Raw genomic sequence first — 27,475 nt, 5'->3', positions numbered from 1 at the left:
CAGAAGACTTTGAATACTGATTCAAAAAGCAGACGGAAAAAAACAGACACTATCATACGTTTTGATATTTAGCTAAAGTGCCATCAGATGACCTTCTTAGTAAAATGGATTGCATCAGCTCATGTAGGCTCAAAATACACAGTGAAGATCAACAGTCTGAAAACTGAGAAGTAGAAATCCCAAAGAAAAGAGAATTTAAAGAATATTTACACCCACCTCTGTCATTTTACCAGTGGTGACATTGAAGCCTGACAATGTCAAAGATTGCACAGCTTATTTGTGACAATTCAGAGAAAGAAATCAATGAAACTGCAGAGAGAAATCTTTTCACAGAGTAGTTGACTAAGGTCTTTTGGTCTTCGCTTTCTCTCTAGGCCCCTGTTCTACCCTAGAACATTCTGTCTGACCTCAAGAAAATCACCTAAATTCTGTAAGTCATAGATGCCTCATTTCATCTGTAAAAAAGAGATATTGTCAATTTATTGGGTGGTTTAAATAAGACAATAAAGTAACAACAGCTAGCATGATCACTGGTGATAGTAGACCCTTAATAACTGCTAATTTCCTTTCCAACCCTAAAGTCTTATTCCCAACTGTACACTGTACACTGACCATTTTGATGCGTAGGTTATATCACTTTAAGTATTTAAATTGATGCACTCCCTCTATAGGAGTAATAAAGAAAAAACCAGGAGAGTTGAAGACTGGATATTTAATGAGTGGAAATTCAGATGGAGGGGCTGTTTTAAAGGGGAGTTGTGCCTTGGGGCCCTTTGCAATCATAGAACACAGACAACAGCATGAATTGTACATCAAAAGACAAGTCTTGCTTCTTTAAGCCAAGCTTTTATCCCAATGCTGAAACTGCAGCAGAAAGAAAGTGCAAACGAAGTATTTCCTTAGAGAGGGTATATTATATTATTTACAGAAAGAAATGCCAATATCTTAGGCTAAGCTCTATACTACAAGTATCTAGTATCTATATGTGCTTGTTTGAAACTGCCATGTACCGCCATGCTCCCTTAATCCAATCATATGGATTCTGACTTATTGATGGCTGGGACCTTTTGATTAGGTTGTTTCCATGGAGATATGACCCTGCCCATTCAAGGTGGGTCTTATTCCTTTCCTGGAACCCTTTATGAGAGAGAACTCAAAACTGACACAGAAAGCAGAGAGATGAAGCCAAGGCACAAACATTTGAAGATGCACATCTAAAATGTGAAACCCAGAGTTGCCCAGGAGAAGCTAAGTGTGGACCCACAGATTCTTAGAGAGAAAGCCACTGGAATCGGAAGCTGAAGGCAACAGAACCAGGAGTAAGGACAAGCAGACACCAGCCAGGTGCCTTACCCAGTTGACAGAGGTGTCCAAAATGCTAGCAGCCTTTCCTCAGAGACAAGCTATCTTTTTCTGGGTGCCTTTGGTTGGACATTCTTACCGCCTTAGAATTATAACTTGTAACTTAATAAATCCTCTTTATAAAAACCAATTGATTTCTGGTATATAACATTCCAGCAGATTTAGTGAACTGAAACACTATAAGTTTGGCAAAAAAAAAAAAAAAAAGCCAATATTCTCCTCGAAGTGGGCTGGGATGTGGAATCAATGGTGAGCTAGTTTCAGCCACAGGGATTAAGATGGTAGAGCAGCAAGCTGAAAGGAGCCAGGGATTCTGAATTACAGTATAAAGCAGATCCAACTAACATCCCCCAAGCACCTGCGTACATGTGGTCTGTTCCGTGAGAAAGGAATAAACTTACATGACTTTTGAGCCCTTTTCTTTTGGGTCTGCTTGTTTGGGAAGTTGAGTTGCTACCATGAGCAATACGTAAGGCAACATGTGTACACAATGACTAAGCAATGCTGACAGGAGTCACAGCAGTTTAGATGTGGTCCACAGTTATGACCCAAGAATAAAGGCAGGGACCATGATTACAGAGATAACTATAATGGAGGAGCGAAAACCACTTCTGAATCTTTCATTTTGCGTTCATTCCATTCCTTTTGCTAGAGTATCTCATTTAAACTTCACCATAAAGCCCAGTATGCTGACTGTGCCTTGTAATACCCCCAGACGTCACCCTGGAAGAGAGGCTGCTTTCCTCATTTTGTTTGTTCTGGGCACCAACGTCTTAACCCTAAAAGCCAGGTAGGATTTTCTCAATCTGAGTATCTTTCCACAGGACGCTACAGACTTTCTATACAACAGGTGAGGCTTTTTAACCCAAGGCATAATGTGGAATTCAAAAGAATTTATTGACACAGTCTGAACGCACATGCTGAAATGAAGAGGAGGTGCAAATTATCACGAAAGATTAATAGAATGACCTTGGATTTGGGATCAACTAGCAAAGCAAAGTAATTTATGATTCGTGAATAACTAGACAACTTTCAGCATCTGTTAAGAGTTTTCAGGTACTAAAAATACAGGACTTGTGCTGTCTCAGGGGTATTTAAACCCGGGCAGGAAGATTCCTACCTATGTAGTCAGAATTAAGACCAAAATGTACTTTTTGGTGTTAAGGAATTGTGACGGTTAGGTTCTGGTTTCAACTTGGCCATGTGATGATGCCCCGTTGTCTGGTCAAGTGAGCACTGGCCTGACCATTGATTGATGCAAGGATATTTATTGGTTGTTTGATAAACTGGAAGGCTGGTGTATTAAATCTCCAGTCAGTTGATTGCATCTGTGGTTGGTTACATCTGCAATCAATTAAGGTATGTCTCCACCAAACAAGATAATCCTATCAGTTGAAAACTATTAAGGAAGAAGGAAAACGTCTTCACTCCTTCTTTAGTCAGTGAGCCTCTCCTGTGGAGTTCATCCGGACCCTTCATCAGAGCCATCAGCTTCACAGACTGCCCCACAGTTTTGGGACTTTTCCATTCCCATGGTTGTGTGAGACACCTTTATAAATCTCGTATTTACAGATATCTCCAGTTGATTCTGTTTCTCTAGAGAACACTGGCTAATACAGGAATCTATATATTTGAAATTACAAACTTGTAAGGCTTAAGATTTAAGGATTACTACAATCCTGTAATTCCATTTTAAAAGTTGTAATTGAGTGATTGACTTAGATTTGTGATTTTAAGTGGGATCCTTAATACATTCATATATAGCATTGGAACTTCTATGAGCATTTAAATTTATAAAACTTACTTCATTACTTGGGAAGTTTTTATCAAAGCATTTAGGAATAAAATACAAATATATTCAGTTTATAAATGCAGTGAAACCTATATGGAGGTATTTATTTTACTGAATTTATAAATGGATCCAACTAGTATTTTAAAAGACATTTTTAAAAATGTGCTAGACATAAATGGAATAATGTGATTTTTAAGCTTAGATTTTCAAAACTCTAACTTTGATAAATTTAATATTAATTAAAAAAATCAAAATAGAACACTGAACAATCTTTTTGCTCATAAAACTCCCCTCAAAGGCACTTTAAGAACTCACCTAGTATATCTATGAATGACATGCACAGAGGTTGGCTATAAATATGGCAATGAACTTAATTTGCCAGTATTTACTAGTGGGGCTGCTCTGTCAGGTTTTGACAGCTCGGCTTTGCCTCTTTGTTCCTTTAAGGCATCCTCACTCGTCCTGTGGGCCAGTCTTTCCTTCTTGGCCCCAGGGGAATATTCAAGCTGCAGGGAGCTGCTTGGACATGGCACTTTCCAAGGGACACTAGAAAGAGGGTCACTTGAAAGCTCCTTTGAAAGAGTGTGTTTCCTCCTGATGGCATGCTGCATACTGCACTTGCCATACAACACTCCCCGTGGAGCCACTTGCCCCAAGAAGTAGTTAAGTTGTTGCGGTCATTCCTTCTGGGTGACCTGATGTGCACCACACCCAGGGTTATGCTGCCTCACTCCAACACTCTTTTCCAAGTGAAAGTGCTCCCCCTGCCCAGCAGATTTCCTTTCTCTTTCTCCTTTTTCCATTTCCCTTCACCTTACATTCTCCCCTCTCTCTCCTCCTGATTGTCTTTCTTGTCCCTTTCCTCCTCCTCTGCCCCTTCCAAATGCAATACTTGACTTTGCTTCTTCGAATCCATATCACCTGCCCTTTACCTCGATAACTAAAACTGTCGTTACTGCTCCCAGTCAAGATACTATTTCCTAATAGAAACAAAAAAGATTCTTTCCCAACTTTTCTTTCCCAGACATCTGCTACAAATTTTGCTCCCTATCTACAAACATTAAGAAGGTGACCCCCCCTGGAGCAGAAGATGGGTTAGAAGTGGCTGGGCCACAGGTCACACTGGTGGAGGACAGGTTTGAAAAAGCATTTCAAAGTTCAGCTCTGGAGATGGGGTGGGGGCAATTATGATGCAAGAGAAGGAGATTCTGTGCTGAAAAGAGAACCTGATTCCCGGTGCCTGCCCAAGCAAAGAAGAGGAGCTGAGTTTAGGTCCTAGCTCTACCCCTTACTTGATCCTAAATCTGCACAATAAAGAAAATGGTGATACTTATTGAATTTTTGGAAGGATTTAGTGAGATCCTGTAGTAAGATCATTTTATAAAATTTTAACATTATATGCTAATAAAGTGTAGCTCTTATTGACTTATCATCTGGATAAGATGCTGTTTAAAATAAAGAGTTCTACATCAAGAAAAAGGGCTCATGTTTTTACTAATGTGTGCAGTCGAGAAGCTTTTAACAGTATAAAGTTTCTACGTTCAAAAGAGCCTTTGTTCATTCTTCACTTATAGGACATATGACATTTTTGACAAGGATGTTTCTCTTTCACCCTCTGCCAAATGATGTAGTTCGAGACGACAAGAAAAGGCACCCTCAAAACTAAAATGCCATTCCTCTGGAATAACAGCATGTCCCAGACGAAATGTAAATAGCCACAGGAGGCTGTACACGATCAGTTCTCCTTAATCACTCACACTCTAGTGCAGTTACTGATTCCTTCTCCTGACTGACTTCCAGGTATGAGAGAATTTTAGCTCAAAGGCATGGACTCCCAACACAGCATTTTTCAACATGTGATTCCCAGAAGAAATTAAATGGAATCACTTGGACTATCTGTAAAAAGGACATACTTGGCAGACTTCTACTTCACAACCCTGTCTTGAACCTGTCCCATATGTACATATCCAGAGTGAAAACAGCCCTGCCAAATATAAATGACTCTAGGAGGTTTTAGGACATTGGGTTTTCTATGCCTCCTTCCTCTCTCTTGCCTCTCACGTTCACCCAGGTGCCAAATCTCATTGATTCTAACAACACGCTATCTTCCTCACATGTTCTCTTATTTTCCACTGCCAACCTCCTCTTCAGTCCCCCATTACCTATAACCTAGACCATTTCAATAGCTTCTTCACCCTTCCAGCATGCACTTTGCTCAGCTGACTCAGTTGCCCCAAACATATTCATTCTATGATCAAGAAAGACAAAAATGAGTTGGGGAGACTCAATTTGAAATAAGTTTAAGATTTACTAGTATTTAAGAAATATTGAAAATAAGGCAAAAAAAAAAAAAGTTCTGGAACATTTTCTATTAAGCCAGTCTGAGGCTTGTCTGATCTTCTCAGGAAAAGTAATTCTGACTATCTGACTAATAATTGATTAGGGCCCAACTACTTCACAACATTGTAAAGTTAAAGATGACTGTATAGAAAACTATAAAGGGAGTTGAACTTTTGCACTATCTGGTTCAGAGATAACACAATAGAAATAGTTTTACTGCTTTGCTGGATGTTAAGCTGCTTTGTATCTAACTTTTTAGATGCAAATCCAAATTTTCATATCCTTATGGAATCAAATCTAGCATTCTGTTGGTTCCCTCATTAAATTTCGACACACACCATCAAATTTTGAGAATTATGATTAGATAATTAAGACAGGTGGGCTTAAGGTAACTTTTTGGGAGAATGGAAATGTTCTATATCTTGATAGAGGTATGAGTTATAGAGGCTTATGCATTTGTCAAAAATCATAGTACTGTACACTTAAGATCTGTGAATTTCACTGTGTGTCCATTGTATATCAATAAAAAGGCATGGCTTTACAACGTCTGTTTTGAGTTCTGAGTTCCAACCAGGTCTCTCCATTCTGGCCGACTTCAACTTAAACATCTCCTACCTCTGGAAGGGCTCTGGACTCCCTTTTCATCTTACAGCTCCCCAGAAGTTGTTCTTTGCTTGGTGGTGGGGTTTTGCCCTGTGTCACGGAGTCTCATTATGTGCATGGGAAGCTGAGTATTTGGTCAAATTCTCAAAAGGACTTCTTTTGCAGATTTCTGGTGCTCCTCTCCCCAGTTTCCTTTTCCTGGCATCCTGCTCTGAAAATTCAAGCCATATTAGTAGTCTGAAGCTCATATGGCTGTCTGCTCAATTCAGCATGTCCAAAGAGCTGTCCATGCCCCCTCCTTGGCACTACAGTTCAGAGAAAACCTTCAGGTGAAAAGTTGGGGCAATGCAGGAGCCACCTAAATGGTTTTTCCTTCTCTGAAGGTGCTCAGTATCTGTTACCCAAAGCATGGCAAGATTTGTTTCAGATCTACCTAATTGTAACGTAATTATGTTAAAACACTGAATGAAGCTGCATCTGAGCTATAGTTTTTTTTTGTTTTGTTTTATATATTTTTTGTATTTTTTTCTCTATATTATCATTTTATTTCTTTTTCTGTTGTCTTGCTATTTCTTTTTCTAAATCAATGCAAATGGACTAAGAAATGATGATCATACATCTATGTGATGATAGATGCATTGAACAACGTTCTAATTATTTATGATTCAAAGCCAGTGACTCTGTCAAGGTTTTGAAAAATCAGTGTTGATTACAGCCATGTCTTGCTCAAAATCACTTAATGGACCACTACTGTTCTACAGAATCTAATCAAAATCCTTAGCCTGAAAATGTTGTCCAGTCTACTTAATCTCCCATTTCCGTTCTTCCCAAATATTCTCTACCGAAACAAAACAAAAAAAAAACCCTCGTATTTTCAGTTTGGTTATTACAACCAAAACCCTTGGCTCAAATCCTACTTGAGTCACTTAAAAGTTATGAGGCCATGGATTAGTTACCTATTTTCTTTTAGCCTTGAGTCTCTCATCTATAAAATAAGAATAAATTCTTATTTATTAGATGAGAGAATCTGCTTCATAGGGGTTGTGAAGAATAAATGATTTATCTGGCACATAGTAGAATACCAGCCATCAGGGGTTTTTGTGTATTAATCCTATTTCCTCAACTAGACTGTAACTTCCTCAAAACAGAATTATAACTGTTCCATCTCTCTATCTTTCTATGATCTAAAGCCAGGCAATAAAAGGGTCCAACAGTTAACAATGTTGGCTTCATTCATTCATTTTGCAAGTACACACTGAGTGAGCCTGAGGGCCATGTGCTTAGCCATGACTGGCAGCAGAAACACGGTAGGAGCAACTCCAGGAAAGGTCCTGCCTCATAGAACTGACAGACTAATGGGGAAAGCTAATACCAATCAAATATTTACACCTAAATCGTAAAGGCATCCACATTTCTCATCTCAACCCGTTTCGTATTCTGTTGTCAGATTAATTTTCCAATCATTCTGCTCCAATTCATGTGATAACTTCTTATTGCTTTCAAAATGAAGTCCAAAGAGTCCACATACAGCAATAAAAAGTGCCATGATGGAGAGGTACAGGGGTCTATGAAAGCATATAGTTGGGAAATTTGACCTAGAATGCATAGTTAAGGGAGGTCTCCCTGAGAAAGTAGAAGTAGTCTGTGACTTGCAACATTAATTGCCGAAATTGCATTGAAGAGAGGTGGAAAGAGCACTGCAAAGAAAGGAGACAGCTTGTTCCAAGGCACTGTGGCAGGAAAGAGCACAGCAAATGGAGAGAATTGAAAGAAGGCCAATATGGCTAGAAAACAGAAAGTAAAGGGCATGTGCTAAATGAGGCATATGGAGGCATCTTCTAGAGTCCTCTTGGTTATGTTAAGAATTTCAACCTTTAGCCTAAGAGCACTAGGACATAACTGAAGTTTAGTTAGGCAGATGATTCTGGCCTCAATATGAAGAACAGATCGGAAATGTATAAAGATAAATGGAGTGAATCAGTATTTCAGTAATTATTACTGCACAATAAATTACTCCCAAATTTAACATCTTGAAACAACTTTTTATTGCGCTAACTGATGTATGTCAGGAATTTGGACAGGCAATAGAAGAGAGAGAAGGGGGAAGGGGATGGCTACTCCTTAATTTCTGGGGCTTTATCCAGGAAGACTCAAGACTGGGATCATTTAAAGATTTGCTCACTCACTGGTTTGGAACCTGGGCTGAGATGACTCAAAGACTGCAGCTGCCAACCAGAAACTCATGTGTGACCTCTCATGGGGTTTGGCTTCCTGACAGCATGCTAACCTCAGCAGCTCAGCCTAGCTCGGTTGCCTGGGGCTGCCATAAAATAGTTCCACAACTCAGAAGGCCTAAAACAACAGAAATGTATTGTTTCACAGTCTGGAGGCCGAAGTCTGAAATGAAGGTATCAGCAGTGCTGTGTTTCATCTAAATCCCTTTGCTTCTTCTTAACCTCAGCTGATTTGCTGGCAGTCCTAGGTGTGCTTGCTGTCTCCTCCATCTTCACATGGTCTCTCCAGTGTCTGTCTCTGTCCAAAGTTCTTTTTTTTATAAGGACATCATTCATATAGGATTAGGGCCTGCCTTAATCCAGTTTGGTCTAGTTGCAACCAAGCTCATCTTCAAAGACCTGACTTCCAAATAAGGGCACATTCATGAGACTGGGTATTAGGGCTCAACATGTGTTTTGGAGAAACACAATTCAACCCAGAACAGGCTCCATGCATGAATGTTCCAATCTCAGAAGTCACTATGTGCTACCTTAATAATATTCTGCTGGCTGAAAGTGTCCCAAGCGCACCCATACTCAAGAAAGGCCCTCACCTCTTGATGGGAGAGGGCCATGTTTAAAAACGCAAAATCAGTAACAAGGTTATTGCAGTAGAGATGGTGACAGGTGAAGGTACTTTGAATTAAGGTGGTGGCAGTAGAGATGAAGAAAAGATATTTAAAAGGTCAAATTAGCTGGGTTCAGTGATAGGATTGATGGTATAAAGGAAAAGGAGAGGAAGATAGTAAGGAAGGCAGCTAGCTTTCTGGCTTGTGCGGCAGAATGGATGGTGGTGCCATCTCCTAAGCTACAGAAAAAAGGAAGAGGAGCAGAGCTTGTTTGTTTGGTTTTGAGAGGAGACTATTTTAAATTTGGGTACGGAAATGTTGAAGCCTGAAGAGACTTAGACATACAAAAGAAAATTCAAGTAGGTAGTTGATAATATGGGCTCAAAAGAGAAATTGGACTGGAGATATAAATATGGGGCTCATTAGTATATAAGTGGTCATTTAAGCCCCAGAAGTGGGAGGAGTCAACTCGAGAAAGAATATAAAGTGAGAACAAAGGGATTGGTACGAAGCTTTGTACATCTCTATCATTTAACAGCTATACATGGAAAAGTGAGGCCAAAGGCAACTGGAAGGCAGTCAAGGAGTTTATGAAAAACCAAGGCTGCCTTTCATCTCAAAAGCCAGGAGAAGAGTTAAGGAAGGGAGGATGGTCAATGGTGCCACATGCTGGTGAGAGACTAGATGAGAAGAGGTCTGAGGAGATAGCACAGGGCCATTTCCACAGTTCTTTCTATAGTGTTATGGGTACATGATGGAAAATGAAGAAATGGAAGAAGCTTTGTGTGAAAAGGGGGGTTGGAAAAGAGATCCAAGTCTTTGTTCTAAGGTCACCAATGACTTCAACTTCACCAAAATTAATGAGTTATGTATGAAACCTCTGTTTTCTACTGGTATTACTGCTTTGGATGATTTTAGTCACTCAGCCTCAACAATCTCTCATCACTAAAGAGAATATTTTACATCTTATATTTCTCAGCACCAATATGTTTCTCAGAAAAATCTTCTCTGTTTCAGTTTGCTATATTTTTCCCACCACTTTTGCCTGGCTCCCTGACAATTTGCTCATCTCCTTAAAATGTTACTGTCATGTAATGTGATTGGCTGATTAAATGGAAAAAAGAGGAAAAAAAATTAAGAATGACTAATAGATTCCAACTTGTTGCCAACTCTGATCCTTTGGCAATCCTTTAAATTCCTGGAGAACTACCTTAAAGGAAATTCAAAATTTGTCTTAACAGACACAATGCTAATGAGTTCTATGACTGACTGGTGCTATTTGCTGTAGATTAGAGGTGTGGGGGTGGAGGCGAGAACCGACAACCCAAATACCAGGACAAATGCATCCCTGATAAGATCATTGGGCAGTTGGGCTGAACATCGAGGCCTGTATTTTAATCCTTTTTAATGAAAGGATTGGCATGTTCCTTGCAAATTCCTAAGTTTCTATAAAGTTGATTTTTCTATGTATATTAGAACACAATATAGTTCAGTAAGTTATGTATTCCTTTTAAATTATTAGTTTGAAACCTTTATATGGCTGTACTGTCTTTTAAAGAAGTCTTTCTGTTACAGAGAGCTCTGAGGGAATGCTTGACCCAGAAAATGTGAATCTAGGTAGTCTGTCCCCAAAAAAGGTCACCTTGAGAAAATATGTCCTTTAAAACTCAAGAACTTTGTTATCAGTTCACAACACTTTGCAGTAGGTGATCGTGTTCATTTACAAAACAGTAAAACACCTAAGGAAATTTATACGATTCCACAAGGGTTCCAGGCACTAAAGCAACTTGCCAGAAACCTACAACCTCAGATGGGTCCCCAGTCCAGATAAATCCTGAAACATAGCCCAGCCTCTCCAGAACATCAGATAGTTCCATCTCCCTACATCATATTAATGAAAGACCCTTCCGATATCAAAAACTTAGAACTGCCATAGCCCAAACAACCCCAATGAAAGGTATGGAAAGATCAAAGGTGATGGTGGAATTATGCGTAGAAGATAGGACTTAACAAATGAATATAATGCTGAATCATTACATTGATATCTCTTTCAGTCTCCAGTATTTTAGAGCAGCTAGAGGTAAAAACATAAGATTATGAAATTAGAACCCATGTCAAAGTCTGAAATATGTTCTACAACTAATTGTGGTGCTCTGCTTGGAAATTAGTAGCTTTTTTGTATATATGTTATTGTTCACAATAAAAAAAGGGAAAAAAGTCAATTGTGATGATAAAAAAGTATTTAAGCCCTCTAGCCTCCTATATTCTGGAGCAGCTAGAAGGAAAAATATGAACAGATTGTATGGTAGCCCATGACAAACTCTGGGATCTGTCCTATAACCACTTGTTGAGGAGTGCTTTGTAAACAATCGTTTTTGTATTTCTTTGCTTTGTATATATGTTATACCATACAATAAAAAAAGTTTAAAACCAACAGTAGAGATCAGTATTTGAGATCAGAGTTAGACGATTCTGAAAAAGGTGTTTTCTGGGGACTCTATATTTATATTATTGCGGTGAGTGCACAATGCATGCTAACTTACAGTGATATTGAAGACCCATATTTGGTAAGTAAAATATTCCAAACATTTTTTTGAATATTTCTAGTCAACATTAATGAAAGCAATGTGCAATTTTTCATTGTACAGGGATTAGCGTGGTGTTTAGAAAACACTTCTCCTGTTAATTTCTGAAAGCATATAATGGCTTCTTGGTTTTACCTACTCAGGATTAGTCATATTAGAATAATTCAGATTTGTTGAAACCTTTTCAACAAATTTCCCAAGTGGTCGTTAAGGACTCTGTTGAGCACATATTGTCTGGCATATAACAAGCACCAAAAAATAGATGTGCAGAAAGAAACTAAATATGCTTTTTTAAAAAAGTTGTTCCATTTACTAAAGTTAGAGCCTTTGCAGTAATTATTTTCTTCTAAAGAGAAGACCTAACAAAGAGTTTGATGTTCTGATTAAACATTAATAAGAGCTAACATTTATGAGCACTAGCTATAGGGCTAATATTGAAATTAGAAGCAAAAAAAAGAAAGTTGAGAATGACACAGAAGAAGTAGATATTTGGGTAAAAACGTAGATGAGGGTCTTCAGAACTGTGTTCCCTATTTGAAGAAGGCTGGAATGTGGGTAAAAAGAATGGAAGTCCAAAACGTCCACAGGAACAAGGGTATGGCTTATGGGTATGAGAGGACCAGATGCTTCTGGAATGGTCCTGGAGGATCTCATATGTTCCAGAGTGATTTGGAATGAGGCTGTTATGGAACTACCTTGTATGTGAAGGAAATATCTTTTTATTGTGGGCCCAGCACATACAGAGGGATAGTTTCAATGAAAATCAGTGTGTTGGATCAAATTGTGTACCCTCATTTGCATATGTTTTTGGTCTTGGTCCACATTCTGGCGGGCATGGACCTATTGTAAATAAGATCTCTTCAAGATGTTACATCAGTTTAGGTGTGGGCCCAAAGAATCAGGTCGGGCTTTAATTTGGTTACTGGAGTTCTTTAAAGGCAGAGTGAAAATCAGATGGAGCAAGAAGCCAGGAGTGGCCACCATGTGCATTGCCATGTACCAGAAAGGCCAAGGACTAAGGATCACTGGTAGCCAGCCCCAGAGCACTGCAGTCTTCAGGAAGAAAGCGTTACCTTCCTGACACCTCAATTTTGGACTTCTCTTAGTCTTAAAACCATAAATCAATAAAATCCCATTGTTTAAGCCAACCCAGTGTATGGTATTTGTTTTAGCAGCTAGGAAACTAAAACAGTCAAGTAGAAATAAAATTGCTCTGTAATTCTAACTGGGTTTAATGCACAGATATTCAAGTTGTTCTGCAATTGCAAGGACAGAGGTGTTGATTTAGAGACTAAAGGACCAACTCTAAAGTATAATGATAAGAGTTTGTCTTGTGTGAAAAGAGCAAATGATAGTGATAAATGATAACTCATACCCTAGAGAACTCGGCTTGGCCCAGTTCCTAGTTTGTTTTCAGTGATGCTATACAGTGACAAATCACAAATTTTAAATTGTAGTACAAATTATTGTGCTAAATACTGAGGACTTTAGCACATTAATTCTAAATTTCTATTGCCCATGGACAGTTTCAGAACTTCATGGAAACACTACCCTTCGTAGAATCCAGATGTTATACCCATTTATTTTTTAATTAAATGTGCTTTTTTCTGAATGCAAAATTATTATATGTAATACATAATAAATTCAAAATGAATGCAAATGATATATAACATATCACGTTATAATATCAAATTAGTATAATATCACTAATTTCCATTATAACATATAATACATGTTTAAGTGGAAAACACAAAGAAGAAATAAAAATCAGTCGTTGTCCACAGTGTGTTCACGAATGTTTGAGAAGAGCTTGTTAATGAAATTATAGTTATCAGCTCCAGCTCAGACTCTGCTGAGAAGCATACCTTGTATGCTTGTGGTAGTTAGATTCAGTTGACAACTTGGCCAAGTGAAGGTAACTACTTCTGTTGCTGTGGACATGAACCAATGGTACGTGAACCTTATCTGTTGCTCATTACATCTGCAGTCAGCTGGGAGTCGTGCCTGCTGCAATGAATGATGTTTGATTAAACTGGCTGGTGCTTAAAAGAGAGAGTTCAATGTAGCACAGCCAAGCAGCTAAGCATACCTCATCTCAGCACTCGCAGCTCAGCCCAGGCCTTCAGAGGTGCAGAAAGAAATCACCCTGGGGAAAGTTGTTGGAACCAAGGGTCTGGAGTGAAGGCCAGCAGAGATCACCCAGTGCCTTCCTACATAAAAAAGAACCTCAGTTGAAAGTTCGCTGCCTTTCCTCTGAAGAACTAATGAAATAAATCCTCTTTTATTAAAAGCCAATCCGTCTCTGGTGGCTAGCAAACTAGAACAATGCTCAACTCTGAATAGGAACAGCATTAATGAGTCCTTGTCTGTGAAAAGTCACCTCTCCTCTAACAAGGAGGGTCTAGAAATTACTTCTCCCCCCTGCATAGGCATAGTGACTGTAGATGAAAGTCATCCCCTGAGTATGCTTTTTGTCAGTCTGCAGATCCTACAAGATGGCACCTGTCATCATACCTTTGGACTCGGGTACCAGCTCTCCTAAAGTATCCCCTTCAGGTTGAAACCTCAACCTCAACCCAGCCTAACAGGCCAAGGAGTCTGAGCTTCATCTCATTGCCATCTTCCCCATTCCCCAGGTTGGACTCTGCCTTCCTTCTTCTCCCTTGTTGGGTCCTATCTCTCACCTATCCATGAAGCATTAGACCAGATGCTTGCTTGAAGATGGTAAAGCAGCCACCCAGAAGTTTTGAAACCACCCCCACTCTCCACTGCAGGTCAGATTCTTTGTGAATTAGAGTCTGTTTGGACTGAACTTGAATTTGCTCTCAATCCCTTTGAACTAATGATACTAGACTGCTCAGACTACCTTCAAGTGATTCCCCTAACCTCACAGTTCCTACCTAATCCCTGTGCTCTCTCTTGATGGAAGTTCAAGGGTAGTAATACTCGCTGGATTATAGCTATTGATGAATACATGCAAGTCATCCTCTGTGTATTACAATACATTATCTCTTTAACCATAAGGCTGAATTGGAGAAAAAAGCAGAACCTCTTGTCCCCCTCCTTGAATTCAAGCCCTGGAACCTTAAGATCCTGACATATTTCTGGATTATATGCACAAGGTAAGCCTGCTGTCTGTTACATAAAGATGGTGAAAAAGTTAGGGGAAGGAGGTAGATTGTGGGAGGAAGATAAAGGGTCGCCTGCTCTGGCAGAATTTCAGGGCAATGATCCCATCTCCTCAATAAGGTGCTGCTTCAAGTGTTTTACCTCATCCAAGCTCATCAATAAAAAAAGCCCAAGAAGCATGAGGAAGGGGTATAGGGTACTTTCTAACATTCCCCAGTTGTTAGTTCTTTTAACTCATTGGGCTTAATTGTCAGGCCTGTGAGCTACTGAGGTGTGACTATCCACTTTGGTAGAAGAGACAGTAGTTGAGTTGTGATGTTTTGCTCCCATGTTTTGAGGCTATTCCTCAAAGAACCACTTACCACTCTTCTCTTCTATGGTGAGACAAGTTCAGCATTAGACTTCAAATAAGTCTGTAATGGGTCAACAAAGAACATTAGGTACTTTTCTGCAACTGAGGCCAAAAAATTCATGATCCAATCTTTTTCTAGTCTCAGACCATGCCCAATTACAGTGTCTAAATAGAGAAGCAGAAATCGAACAGTAATCCCAAATGACAATATAATAATACCCTAATTTTAGCAACTAAAAATTTTCCCAACTTAAAATCATCTGTATTATTAAACCCCTTCAACTAAAGATGTAAGATAAAAATTATTTCTTCTCCACTTTCTTATTCTGATTCACAGCCAGAGGAGCATAATTCTTTTGGCATCAGCTTGGTCATTTTCTACTTTCTAAAGTTTATTTCATTCAATTCTGTACTTCATGCACCCCATTTTCCCAATGCCCCAAGCCCTTTGCATTATCATGTCACCAACCCACAAAATGTGTAAAATAAATCCCCACACTTTATAACTCTTATCCCAATCAAATACATTCTCAGAACGTGTAACACAGGTTATTCCAGACTGACAATATGCTGCCATCCAAAGACTAGAGAATAAATCTAATTTTGCCTAGAAGAATGAGTATAGCCAGACTAAATGTGAAGAAAATGAGAATGTCTAGGTAGCCTTGCCAAGATGCTGATTAATCTTAACCCTTTCTCAATGTCTTCAGCCTCTGAACTTATTGCATTTGGATGAAATCTTTTCTCTAAGGGGTATTTGTGGAACTATGCTTGTCTTTTCCTTGAGAGAAAAAAAAACCCTCTTTTTAACCTATCTCTTCACTCAGAATGAAGCTTTGGGGGACTTTATATCAATCATACAGAAATTTTTCAGCAGAAGATCTGTGGAATAACTTTCTCAAATGTCCAGTAATACTATGTTCGCCAGGAGACTTACAGGCTAGAGACAAAGGTGACATTTGATAGGCAAAGAATTACATAGAGAAACCAAAATCTTTGACTTATGCCAAGGCAGCAGCAAGGCTACAGTTCTTTCACCTGGGCTGCCAGCATACCATTCTCAGTAATTATGGTTCTGGCAACAGAATCCTTTAGTTGGGACTCATCTCAGCACTTTGGAGTGTCAGTCTGCAGACTTCAAAACAATAAATGACAACTTGTTGACCAAGATGGCAGACTAAGGTGCTCTAAGGTGACGTTCCCCCTACAGAATCTTTGACCAACTAGCAAAAATTGGCAGAGCTATCTTCCTCAGAATTCCAGAAAAACAGTTAAAGGTTTGGAGTAACTAAGAGAGCTCAGAATCAAGAAAATGTAGCTTTAAAAATGTGGAAGAAACACATAGCACCCTTGCTGACCCCTCTAACACTCCATCCCTGAAGAGGTATGGAGCCAGTCTGCCATCCCATGGTAGGTTCCTTGATTTGTTCTGAAGGTAACAGAGTAACATCTATTCACATTCTGGGGTGTGTTATGCCAGTGCCCATCTATCAGTGGCAGCCTTAATGACTGAACCAGGAAATTCATCTCTGGATCACCTTCTTAGAACTTGCCTGGCAGGTAGAAGCAGCTTGCTGACCACTAAAGTGGTCTAAGAACTAAATTATGTCAAAGAGGCTTGGGAAAAACCTGTTATAAGTTACACAATAATAGAGCACCCAGGAGGGGAAGAAAGACTATTTCACAGGGAGTAGAAAGTGCATTCAAATTCCTGCACACGAGGAACTTCTAAGACCACAAGCAAGCACAGCCCATGACAAGACACCAGCTCAGAAAAGACTGAGAAGACACTGCACTTCACATTTGCTTTGGGCTCATTTTTTTATAAGAGAGTTAAACTTTAATAGAAAGGCTAAACTCAGGCATTGCAGAGCCAATTTGCAAAGACATATTTCTTTCATTGGTTTGTTAGTTTTGATTAGCTTCTGAACTCAGGAAAATCTTTCTTATCACTAGCTGAATACAAATTTAAGGAACAGATAGCTCAAGGACTAAATCTCAGAACTAATACTTTAAAAAACTAAAATATAGAGTGTGAAACAAAAGATTACAGGACAAAGAAACAGGAAATAGTGCCCCTTGAAAAGGAACAAGACAAAAATCCAGAAACCATCAACAAAGAAGACAAGATTTTGGACATAACAAACAGAGACTTTAAAGAGATGATCCCAAAGATGTTCAAGGAGATAAAGGGAATCACAGCAAAAGAACTAAAGGATTTACATGAAAACAATAGAAATGAACAATATGAGAATCTCAATAAAGAGATAGAAGATTTGAAAAGGAACCAAACAGAAATACTAGAGTGGAAGACTACCATAACTGAAATGAAAATACTCCCTAGAGGGTTTCAACAGCAGGTTGAGGCTAACAAACAAAAGAATTAATGAACTCAAAGACAAGACAGTTGAAATGGTTCAGACTGAGGAGCAGAAAGAAAAAAGAATACAATGTGTATAGTGTATGCATTAAGGGAGTTCCAAAAGAAAAAGAAAGAGATAAAGGAACAAAAGGAATATTCCAAGAAATAGTATCAGAAAACTTCACAAATAAAATGAAAGACATGAACGTGCACGTTCAAAACACCCACCCACTCCCAAAGAGGATAAACTTGAAGAGAATCGTGCCCAAACATATATTAGTGGAATTCCAAAGCCAGGGCATGGAGAGAGTTCTGAAAGCTACAAGTGAAAAGAAATGAGTTTGTGCAAGAGAGTCTCAATAAGTTAATTTCTCATAAGAAACCATGAGGACAAGAAGGCTGTGGGACAAAATGCTTAAAATGCTGAAGGAAAATAATTGCCAACCAAGATTTTATATCTGGCAACTCTTATCTTTCAAAAATGAGGGAGAAATTAAGACATTCCAGAGAAACAAATTGAGGGAGTTCATCAACACTAGACCTGCCCTGCAAGCAATGCTAAAGGTTGTTCCTCAGACTGAAAAGAAAGAACACCAGACAATTGTTCAAGGTTGAACAAAGAAATAAAGATCCCTAGTAAGGTAATCTTATAGGTAGTTATAAATGCTAGTTCTGTAGTATTGCATTTTTTATACATGTAAATCTCCACTTTTTTATTTCGTATAGGCTCTAAACTTAAAATTTTTTAATCATAAAAATTAATGATTAATCTGTGGTTTTGTGTAATGCATGTATAATGTAATATGCTTTGTAACAAGTGCAGCAAAAATCTGGGGGTATAAAAGGGTATAGGAACAGTATATGTGTATGCAATTGAAGTTAAAATGGTATCAAATCAAATGTGTGATTGTTAAAAATTTGACAATGTTAAATTTAAGCACAAAGAAAATATATGAAAAATATATTTTATAATATATACAAAAATATATTTTAGAAAGAAATGAGAAGAGATTCAAAAGTGCTACACTACAACAAAATCAAATAAATATGAAAGTAGGCAGTAGCAGAATTCAGAAACAAAAAAGGTGTAAGACTTACAAAGACCAAAAAGCAAAATAGTAGAAGAAAGGCCCACACCATCAGTAGTCAATTTAAATGTAAATGGATTAAACTCACCAATCAAAAGGCAGAAATTGGCAAAATGGATTAAAAAGCATGGTCAAAGTAGGTGCAAGGGTAGTTCAGTGACAGAAATCTTGCTGCCATGCAGGAGACTTGGGTTCAATTCCAGCCCATGCTCTTCCGAAAAACACACAAGCAAGCAAACAAAAAAAGAAAAATTTAACAAATGGTGATGCAATAACAAGATACTCATATGGAAAAAAGAATGAAATGTGACTCCTGTCATACAGCATATGAAAAAAAAGCATGACCGCCTACGTGTTGTATAAAGAGACTCACTAAATTCAAAGACACAAGTAGGTTGAAAGTGAATGGATGGGGGAAATTATACAATGCAAATAGAAACCAAAAGAGAGCTGGGGTAGCTATACTAATACAGATAAACTAGACTTTAAGTCAAAAATTGTTATAAGGGACAAAGAAATTCACCAAGTACTAATAAGGAAGTAAATTCAACAAGAATACATAACACTTACACACAAACCTAATAGCAGAGACCCCCAAATATTTCTACATTTCTACATTAATAGTAGAAGAGTTCAATACGCCATTGTTAATAGAGGGTAAATATCTACCTAGATAGAAGATCAATAAAGAATAAAGACCTAAGAGACAAATACAGAACACTTTAGCTAACAGAAGCTGAATACACATTCTTCTCTAGTGTACATAGATCGTTTACCAAGATAGACCATATATGCGGTCACAAAACAAACTTTGATAAATTGAAAAAATATTGAAGTCATACAATGGATGCTTTCTGGCCACATTGAAGTGAGGTTAGAAATCAGTAACAAAAGGAGAAGTGGAAAATTCACAAATGTGTGGAAATTAAACATACAGCACACTCTTAAATAACCAATGAGTCAAAGAATAAATCACAAGAGAAATTAGACAATACCCAAACTTATGAAGTAAGGCATGGGCAGTGCCAAAAGGGAAGTTTATAGGTCTACAAGCTTCCATTAAAAAAGAAGAACATTTTCAAACTGGAATCCAAAACTCATACCTGGAGTTACAAGAAAAAGAAAGCAAACTAAACCCAGATTGTGCAGAGGGAAGGAGATAAAGATAAGAACAGAGATAAATGAAATAGACCATTAAAAAAAATAGAGAATCAATAAAGCCACAAGTTGTTTATTTGAAAAGAACAATGAAATTGACAAAAATAAAAGAAAGAGAAAGTAAGTCATTAAAATCAGAAATGTTTCTGGGGACTTTACTACCTACCCCACAGATACAAAAAGTTTTATAAGAGTATACAAGGAACAACGTATGCCAACAAATTAGATAACTTAGATGAAATGGAGAAATTGCTAGAAACACACAAAGTACCTACAGTAACTCAAGAACAAATAGAAGAACTCAACTGACTAAAAAAAAAGAGATTGAATCAGTAATAAAAACTTCCAACAAAGAAAAGTCCAGGACCAATTGGCTTCATAGGGACATTCTACCAAGCATTTGAAGAACACTTAACTCCAATTCTGCTTAAACTCTTCCAAAAAAATTCATTCTGCAAGGCCAACATCACCCTCATACCAAAGCCAGATAAAGGGACCACAGAAAAGAAAACTACAGACCAATATCTCTTATGAATAAAGATCCACAACTGCTCAATAAAATACTAGGAAACCAAACCAAACACCACAGTAAAAGAATTATACACCATGATCAAGTGAGATTTATCCCTGTATGCAAGAGTGATTCAACATAAAAAAAAACAATATAATACACCACAATAATAGAATAAAAGAAAAAAAAACCACATGATCATCTCAATGTAGAAAAGCCACACATATCTTGATAAAAACACTCAGAGAAGTAGGAATAGAAGGAAATTTCCTTAACATGGTAAAAGGTATTAGAAATAATGCCAGAAAACCCATCAGTAACATAATACTGAATGGTGAAATATGGATACCTTTCCCTCTACAATCAGGAACAAAACAAGGACAGAGAGCATCTTCAGCACCTTTTGTCAGACAATGTACCAAATTCTGTACCAAAACATGAGCAACAAAAGAAAAAAAAAATAGATAAATGTCATGACAACCAAATTAAAAACTTTTGTGTATCCATGGACTTCATCATGAAAGAAAAATAACCTACAGGATGGGAGAAAATATTTTGAAGTAACATATCTGATAAAGGTATCCAGAGTATATATTTATGGATATTCTGATATCTAGAATATATAAAGAAATCTCCCAACTCAACAACTGAAGGACAAACAACCCAATGACAAAATGGAAAAAAGACTTGAATAGACATTCTCCAAAGAAGTTGTAACAAATGACGGAAAAGCACATGAAAAGATGCTCAACATTATTAGCCATTAGGGAAATGCAAATCAAAATCACAATGAGATACCATTTCACACCCACTAGAATGGCTACTTTAAAAAAATGGAAAATAAGTGTTGAAGAGAATGTGGAGAAATAGGAACACTCATTCATTGTTAGTGGGGATGTAAAATGGTGCTGCTACTATGGTAGACAGTTTGACAGTTCCTCAGAAAGTTAAGCAGAGAGTTACCATATGCCATGGCAATCACACTTCTAGTTATATAACCCAAAGGAATTGAAGGCAGGGATAGTTGTACAATATATCAATAAATAATTATTTTGATACCAATGTTTATAGTGGCATTATTCACAATTGCCAAAAGATGGAAACAACCCAAATGCCCATCAATAAATGAATGGATAAACAAAGTGTGGTATATGCATACAATGAAATATTATCCAACTAAAAATGAATGAGGTTTTGATACATGAGACATGGGGACAAAACTTAAAGACATCATGTTGAGTGAAAAAAGCCAGACACAAATTGACAATACTGTATAATTTCACTGATATCAAATAATTAGAATAAGTAACTCATAGGGTCAGACATTAGAATACAGATTACCAAGAACTGGCATGGGGTGGGAATGGGGGAGTTAATGCTTAACTGATACAAAGTTTCTGTTTGAGGAGATGAAGAACTTTTGGTAATGGATGGTGGTAAAGGTAACACAAAAAAAGTGTAATTAACACACCACTGGATTATAAATGTGAATGTAGTTACAAGTTTTATACATAAAAACTTATATATGTATATATAAAATAAAAATATAGAGAGGATAGATTTTTTTTAAATGCAACCATAGGACTGTGCAACAAAAACAGTGACCCCTAATGTAAGATATGGTTTAGTTAAGAGTAAAAATATAATAATATTGCTCTATCAATTGTAACAAATGTACCACACTAATGCTAAAATGTTAATAATAGGGCAAACTGTGTATGTGAGGGGGAATTATATGAAACCTCTGTATTTTCTGCAAATCAATAACTTCTCTAATAAAGCCGTGTAAAGAAGAAAAACAGACAAAAAAACAATATGTGAAGGACTTTGGAAAGGGCGTCAGCCCCCAGGGACTGGAAACCAAGGGTTATAGGATCACCAGTGGGGAGGTTTTGGGAAGAAACCCACCTGGTTTTTCTCACCTTCATCCTTTTTCTCATCAGTACGATAGATTGCAAAAGTTTCTCAGCACCTCTGGGTGCAAGTCTCAAACCATTAGAGCCACACTAGAGCCAGTGGTTCAGATGACCACATCTGATTCCTCTTAGGTTACCCAGACTGACATCTTGCTTCCAGTGGCTTGCCCTCAAGCCCATGGGGCATACTGTGCCTGGAAACTTTACGTTAATTCTTGATCACTAACAACCTCTGATAAGGACTGTGAGTTTCAGATCCAGATTGTGGTTTCAATGGGGTTTACTCAACAGGAGAAGCTGATTATTACCAAAGAACAGATAAAGAGGGTGGATAACATATTAGGTGCTACCTATTTGAGGTGAAATAAAGAAAAGAGAAAATCTGAACATAAAACCTAAAGAAAGTTCTAAAAGATCTGTACTCCTTTGGTTTGGACTCTAAAGAAGGAATGGTGTTACTTTACAAAGCAAACAACAAGAAAAAAAATGGGGGTCCTATAGCCGGAACTGTGGGAGTGTTCGAACTTTTATTTATTTACTTGTGTTTTAAATGGAGGAAGACACATGACTATTGAATTGGAGACTCATTAGAAGAAGGTGGTGATTTTAAAGGCCAAGATAGACCTTTATAGAAGGGAAAGGGAGATACCCAGAACCTAATATTCTGAAGGATCAGGGAGGGGCTGGACACCAAAGAAATCTGAAAGAGGAAGAACTGGGAGACCCAAAAGTGAAATGAAATGGGGCACTGTTCTGGAAAGAAACCAAAGCCAAGCAAATGTAGTGAGGTGCTCCCCAAACCTCAATAGGACAGTAATGTCTTTGGGAGACAGGCACTTCAAGGCATATTAGGTGGCTTATGAACAGTTAGAACTGGGATAGAATCTTTTCTATACCTGAGGGCGAGTTTCATGGCAGCAGACACTGCAAATGCAATTGTGATGTGTGTTCTGAGGAAACATACTCTGGAATTCTAAGGAATGAGTTCTTCAAGGGTAGGTTCAGGGATGAGGAAGCAAATCCCTAAGGCGGCCAAAGAGAACAAGCTGGCAAGAGATCCAGCATGCCAGACAGCCCAGGATGCATTACTTCTGAAAGTGTGCTCTTGCAAAATAATTCCAGGAAGGTTTATGTAAGTATTTCTATACTAAACAAGAAAGTAAAATTGGAAATTCCTTAAGCTACCCTTAAGGAATTCCATGACACATCCACTCCAAAAATAAAACAGACTTTCAAACCATGTTGGAGCTATTTAATTTGTAACATCTGTGGGTTTGTTTTTTTTTAAGAAGTCTTTCTGGTCCCAGTCAGGAAAAGCACTGACCTCAGTTGACTTCACACAGCAGAAACTTAACCTCTCTGACTCAAAGTGAGAACTGCCATAAAACCCTGTTGGCCCTGATACAGGCTTTCTTGCGTGGAGGGAGGTGGGGCCTGTTTTTTACTTCCAGGTATCTGATAAGACCAAGGTGCTAGATGGCTGGATGGAGCACAAGCTGCTAAATGAACCCAAAAGATACTATTTCATAGATCCAGAAATCCTAGGGGAGCTTTTTTTTTTTTTTTTAACATATACAGGTCAAAGCCTCTTTTAGAACTCTTTCTTCTTTTTTTAATCTGCCCAATACTTACGCAAATCATATTACTACACCTCTCACATTCAGTTTCCTGACGTAGCTCATTAGTCATCCCAAATGGCAGAATCCCCTACAGAATCCAACAGAATATGTCTTAACAATTTAACATCTTGTCTGGGCTACAAGGATTGCACTATTTGTCGAATTTTTGTTTGTTTATTTTTGTTTGTTTTTTGGGGGGGAGGTGCATGGACTTGGAATTGACAACTACTCTCATTTATGTATAGGGTATGATTTTTTTTGCTTAATCCCAAGGTTTCCAGTCCCACCTCTCATCACAGACAAAAGGTCAAATTAGAACAGACATTCCATTTTCTGATTAAGGTCACTTAGTAGGTAAATTGGCAACTATTTTCATAGAAGATACCATGCAATGGGTGACTGAAACAATGGGAATTTATTGCTTCACGGTTTTGAGGCAAGGAGAAATCCAAAATCAGCAAGTCAGCAAGGTGATGTTTTCTCTTTGGGGACAGTGGCATTCTGGGGCTGGTTTTCAGAGATCCTTGGCCCCTGGCTTTTCTGTCACATGGCAATGCACATGGCAGGGAGGGTCTTCTTTTTCTTCTAGGTTCTGTTGCCTTCCAGCTTCTGGCTGCACCCAGTGACTTCTGTTTCCACCTTACTTTCACTCTGCTTATAAAAGACCCCAATATTCTGGATTATAGCTGTATTAGTTAGGGTTCTCCAGAGAAACAGAATCAACAGGGAACACTCGCAAATGCAAAATTCATAAAAGTGTCTCACGTGACCGCAGGAACACAGAGTCCAAAATCCACAGGGCAGGCTGTGAAGCCGACGATCCCAATGGAGGGCCTGGATGAATTCCACAGGAGAGGCTCACCAGCCGAAGCAGGAATGGAACCTGTCTCCTCTAAGTCCTCCTCAAAAGGCTTCCCGTGATTAGATTAAGCATCACTCATTGTAGAAGACACTCCCCTTTGGCTGATTACAAATGGAATCAGCTGCGGATGCAGTTGACGCGATCATGATCTAATTACATGAAATGTGCTCATTGCAATAGACAGGCCAGCACTTGCCCAAACAGATAAACATGTGTCAAGTTGACACATGTCTCTGACCATGACAGTCCACCTCTTGTCAACTTGGCAGCTTGCCACGGTCCAGCTGCAGCAGAGGGAGCAGGCTTGAAGGTGTGGAGGGTCGTCGGCGCAAGAAGAACACCAAGAGACAGCTTAGAGTGCTCTGAGAAGAGTCGCTTAAATTTATTTTTGCTTAACTGATTTTATACCCTTATTCTTGGCAAAAAAAACAGGTATCACAGGATCATGGTTATGTCATGGCTTACATTTTAGGTAAGGTTACAGGTTCAGGGAAGCAAAGTGAAAGTACACTTTCTGATTTTCTTAGGAACATGTACATAAGATTTCGATAGCAGCAAGATATTGGCTTAAGCCGCAGACATTGTGTTTGCAGTTTTTCTGAGTTTAGACTTTCTGTTCCTATTATTCTACAGGTGAGGCTATATGTCAAGACCTATTTTAATCTGGTTTATGATTAAAAGGTTACATTGTCTACTTAGATTTTTTATTGTTTCATAAGCATGGACCGGCGCCGTGGTGGGGGAGATTGGGTGGTGATAGGTATCAGTTTTTCTAATTCTTTTATTTCCTCTTGAAGTTTTTGGACAGGTTCCCTGAACCAGGGGCAGCATGTTAAACTCCATTTTAACTGTGATTTTACTAACTGTTGTAAAAGATCTCGTTTTGTTTTAGGCCCCAAAAAGACACCAAGGGGGGCTTGCTCTTCTAAGTTTTTCTATAAATGATAAAGAGTTAAATCTAACGTGCCTACCGTTGACATTTACAATTCTATACCGTTGACATTTACAATTCTATGGCCATCTTCATTGTAAACTCCTGTGTATGGTAATGGAGGGTCAAGGAATCTTTTCCCATTGACATTAGCTCCTTTAGGGGGTTCTCACCATCTGTCTCCAATTTTATATTTCACATTAAGTGGTCCTTGCGCGGTGGGAAGTAAATCTCTAGGATGGCTCAATGCAGGGTTTTTTAATTGTAATTGTTTACTCTCTATGGGGTACTTTTCTGTGACTTGTTCTAAAAGCACTTCTGCCTGCTGCATCTGCAGCATGACTTGCTTAATGGGGGCATCCCAACCTAATTTTTGCCAAACAGTCATTAACAAAGTTTTGCAATTTGTATCATTTTTTCCAGTTCTTAATACAAAATTTTTTGCTTTCTGATTCGTTTTGATATAATGCTTGGAGAACAACCAGCAACAAGAAACACACAATTAGTGTCGTTAATCCTAGTATTTTTCTATTACACCATTTTATACCTCGTCCTCTTTTGGGGCGTTGAAGGCCTTGCCACCGCCCTTCCTTCCAGGGAAACGTGTCAAACCGGGGAGGAAAAAGAGGACGCGGCAGCAGCTATATATCTATATCACCTTAAACCATACTTAATTTCCAAATGAAAACAATAAAGCACACATTTTTTCCTTTTACCTGACAATACTCAATTGTCCTGCATATACTGGAAACACATTAAATCTCTGCAGAATAGGGTGCAAATCCTTGGGCAACATTCATTCTTAAACTTGATATCTTACAACTTAAATAGTATAACATGAACAAAACAGCATTACTTTCCTCGTTTCTGTAACTGATCATGTGGTCGAAGTTCATATTTATCACTGCCTTCTTCCACTACCCATTCCATGTTCCCTTTACCCTCAGCAAGCACTCAGCTGGCCATGGTTCTTTGTCTGGTAGAGTGACCCAAACCTTCATTCCTGAAGTTTCAGAGCCAATAGTAGTCCTGCCTGGATTGCATTGCTGCAGTTTTCCATTGATTTTAATCACAGGGCATGGTAGTACTAAAAGACGCCCTAGGGGATCTCCTATATTCCAAGAAAACTCTTCTTTACCTCCATTCTGTAGCTGCAGTCCTGCTTCATTCTGATAGTCAGGGTCAATTACCCCAGACAATAATTTAATCCCTTTCTTGGCTTGTTGATCCAGGGGCATAAGTAGCCCAAAGTGACCAGGTGGCAGTCTTAACTTCCAGTTCAGTGGAATCATTGTTGTTTCTACTGGAGGAAGCACACTCCATTTTGGAACTAAAACCTGTAGACCAGCAGAGCTCAGAGTAGCAGGGACAGGAAGCAAAAATTTTCCTAGGGGATCACTAGGGGTAATAGTGAGTGGTATCACACCCATTTCCACCCCTTGGTTCCTGAACCCATGGATCCCGGCTATGGGAGAAACAGCAGCATACAGCAGATGCTGATTCAGAGCATGTACAGCTTCCTGGAGAACATTACCCCAGCCTTTCAAGGTATTGCCACCTAGTTGGCACCATAATTGAGTTTTCAAAAGGCCATTCCACCATTCTATCAATCCAGCTGCTTCTGGATGATGGGAAACATGGTAAGACCAGAGAATTCCATGAGCACGTGCCCATTCCCGCACTTCATTTGCTGTGAAGTGTGTTCCTTGATCCGAAGCAATGCTATGTGGAATACCATGACGATGGATAAGGCATTCTGTAAGCCCACGGATAGTAGTTTTGGCAGAAGCATTGCGTGCAGGGAAAGCAAACCCATATCCAGAGTATGTGTCTATTCCAGTTAGAGCAAATAGCTGCCCCTTCCATGAAGGGAGTGGTCCAATGTAATCAACATGCCAACATGTAGCTGGCTGGTCACCTCGGGGAATGGTGCCATATCAGGGGCTGAGTGTGGGTCTCTGCTGCTGGCAGATTGGGCACTCAGCAGTGGCTGTAGCCAGTTCAGCCTTGGTGAGTGGAAGTC

At 38.7% G+C, this 27,475-nt stretch overlaps 1 protein-coding gene across 3 annotated transcripts in view; it reads right to left on the bottom strand.

The window, feature by feature from the left end:
- Positions 1 to 27,475, bottom strand: part of IL1RL1 (interleukin 1 receptor like 1) — a 94,285-nt gene that overhangs the window by 59,915 nt on the left and 6,895 nt on the right. Inside the window, exons 1-3 of one of the 3 annotated variants that reach the window (XM_077134895.1) lie at positions 22,937 to 23,244; positions 15,016 to 15,066; positions 13,614 to 13,734 (exon numbers count right to left, since the gene is read on the bottom strand). The exons of the other annotated variants lie outside the window; for them this stretch is intronic. The gene's annotated coding sequence lies outside the window, so the exon portion shown is untranslated. Of the gene's footprint in view, positions 1 to 13,613; positions 13,735 to 15,015; positions 15,067 to 22,936; positions 23,245 to 27,475 lie in introns of those variants that run through there. 3 annotated transcript variants of the gene reach the window in all.

Source organism: Tamandua tetradactyla, chromosome 17 (genome assembly GCF_023851605.1).
Source record: "Tamandua tetradactyla isolate mTamTet1 chromosome 17, mTamTet1.pri, whole genome shotgun sequence".
Lineage (NCBI taxonomy): Eukaryota > Metazoa > Chordata > Mammalia > Pilosa > Myrmecophagidae > Tamandua > Tamandua tetradactyla.
The sequence above is the reverse complement of the archived record's forward strand: the minus strand, read 5'-3'. Positions and strand labels throughout refer to the sequence as shown.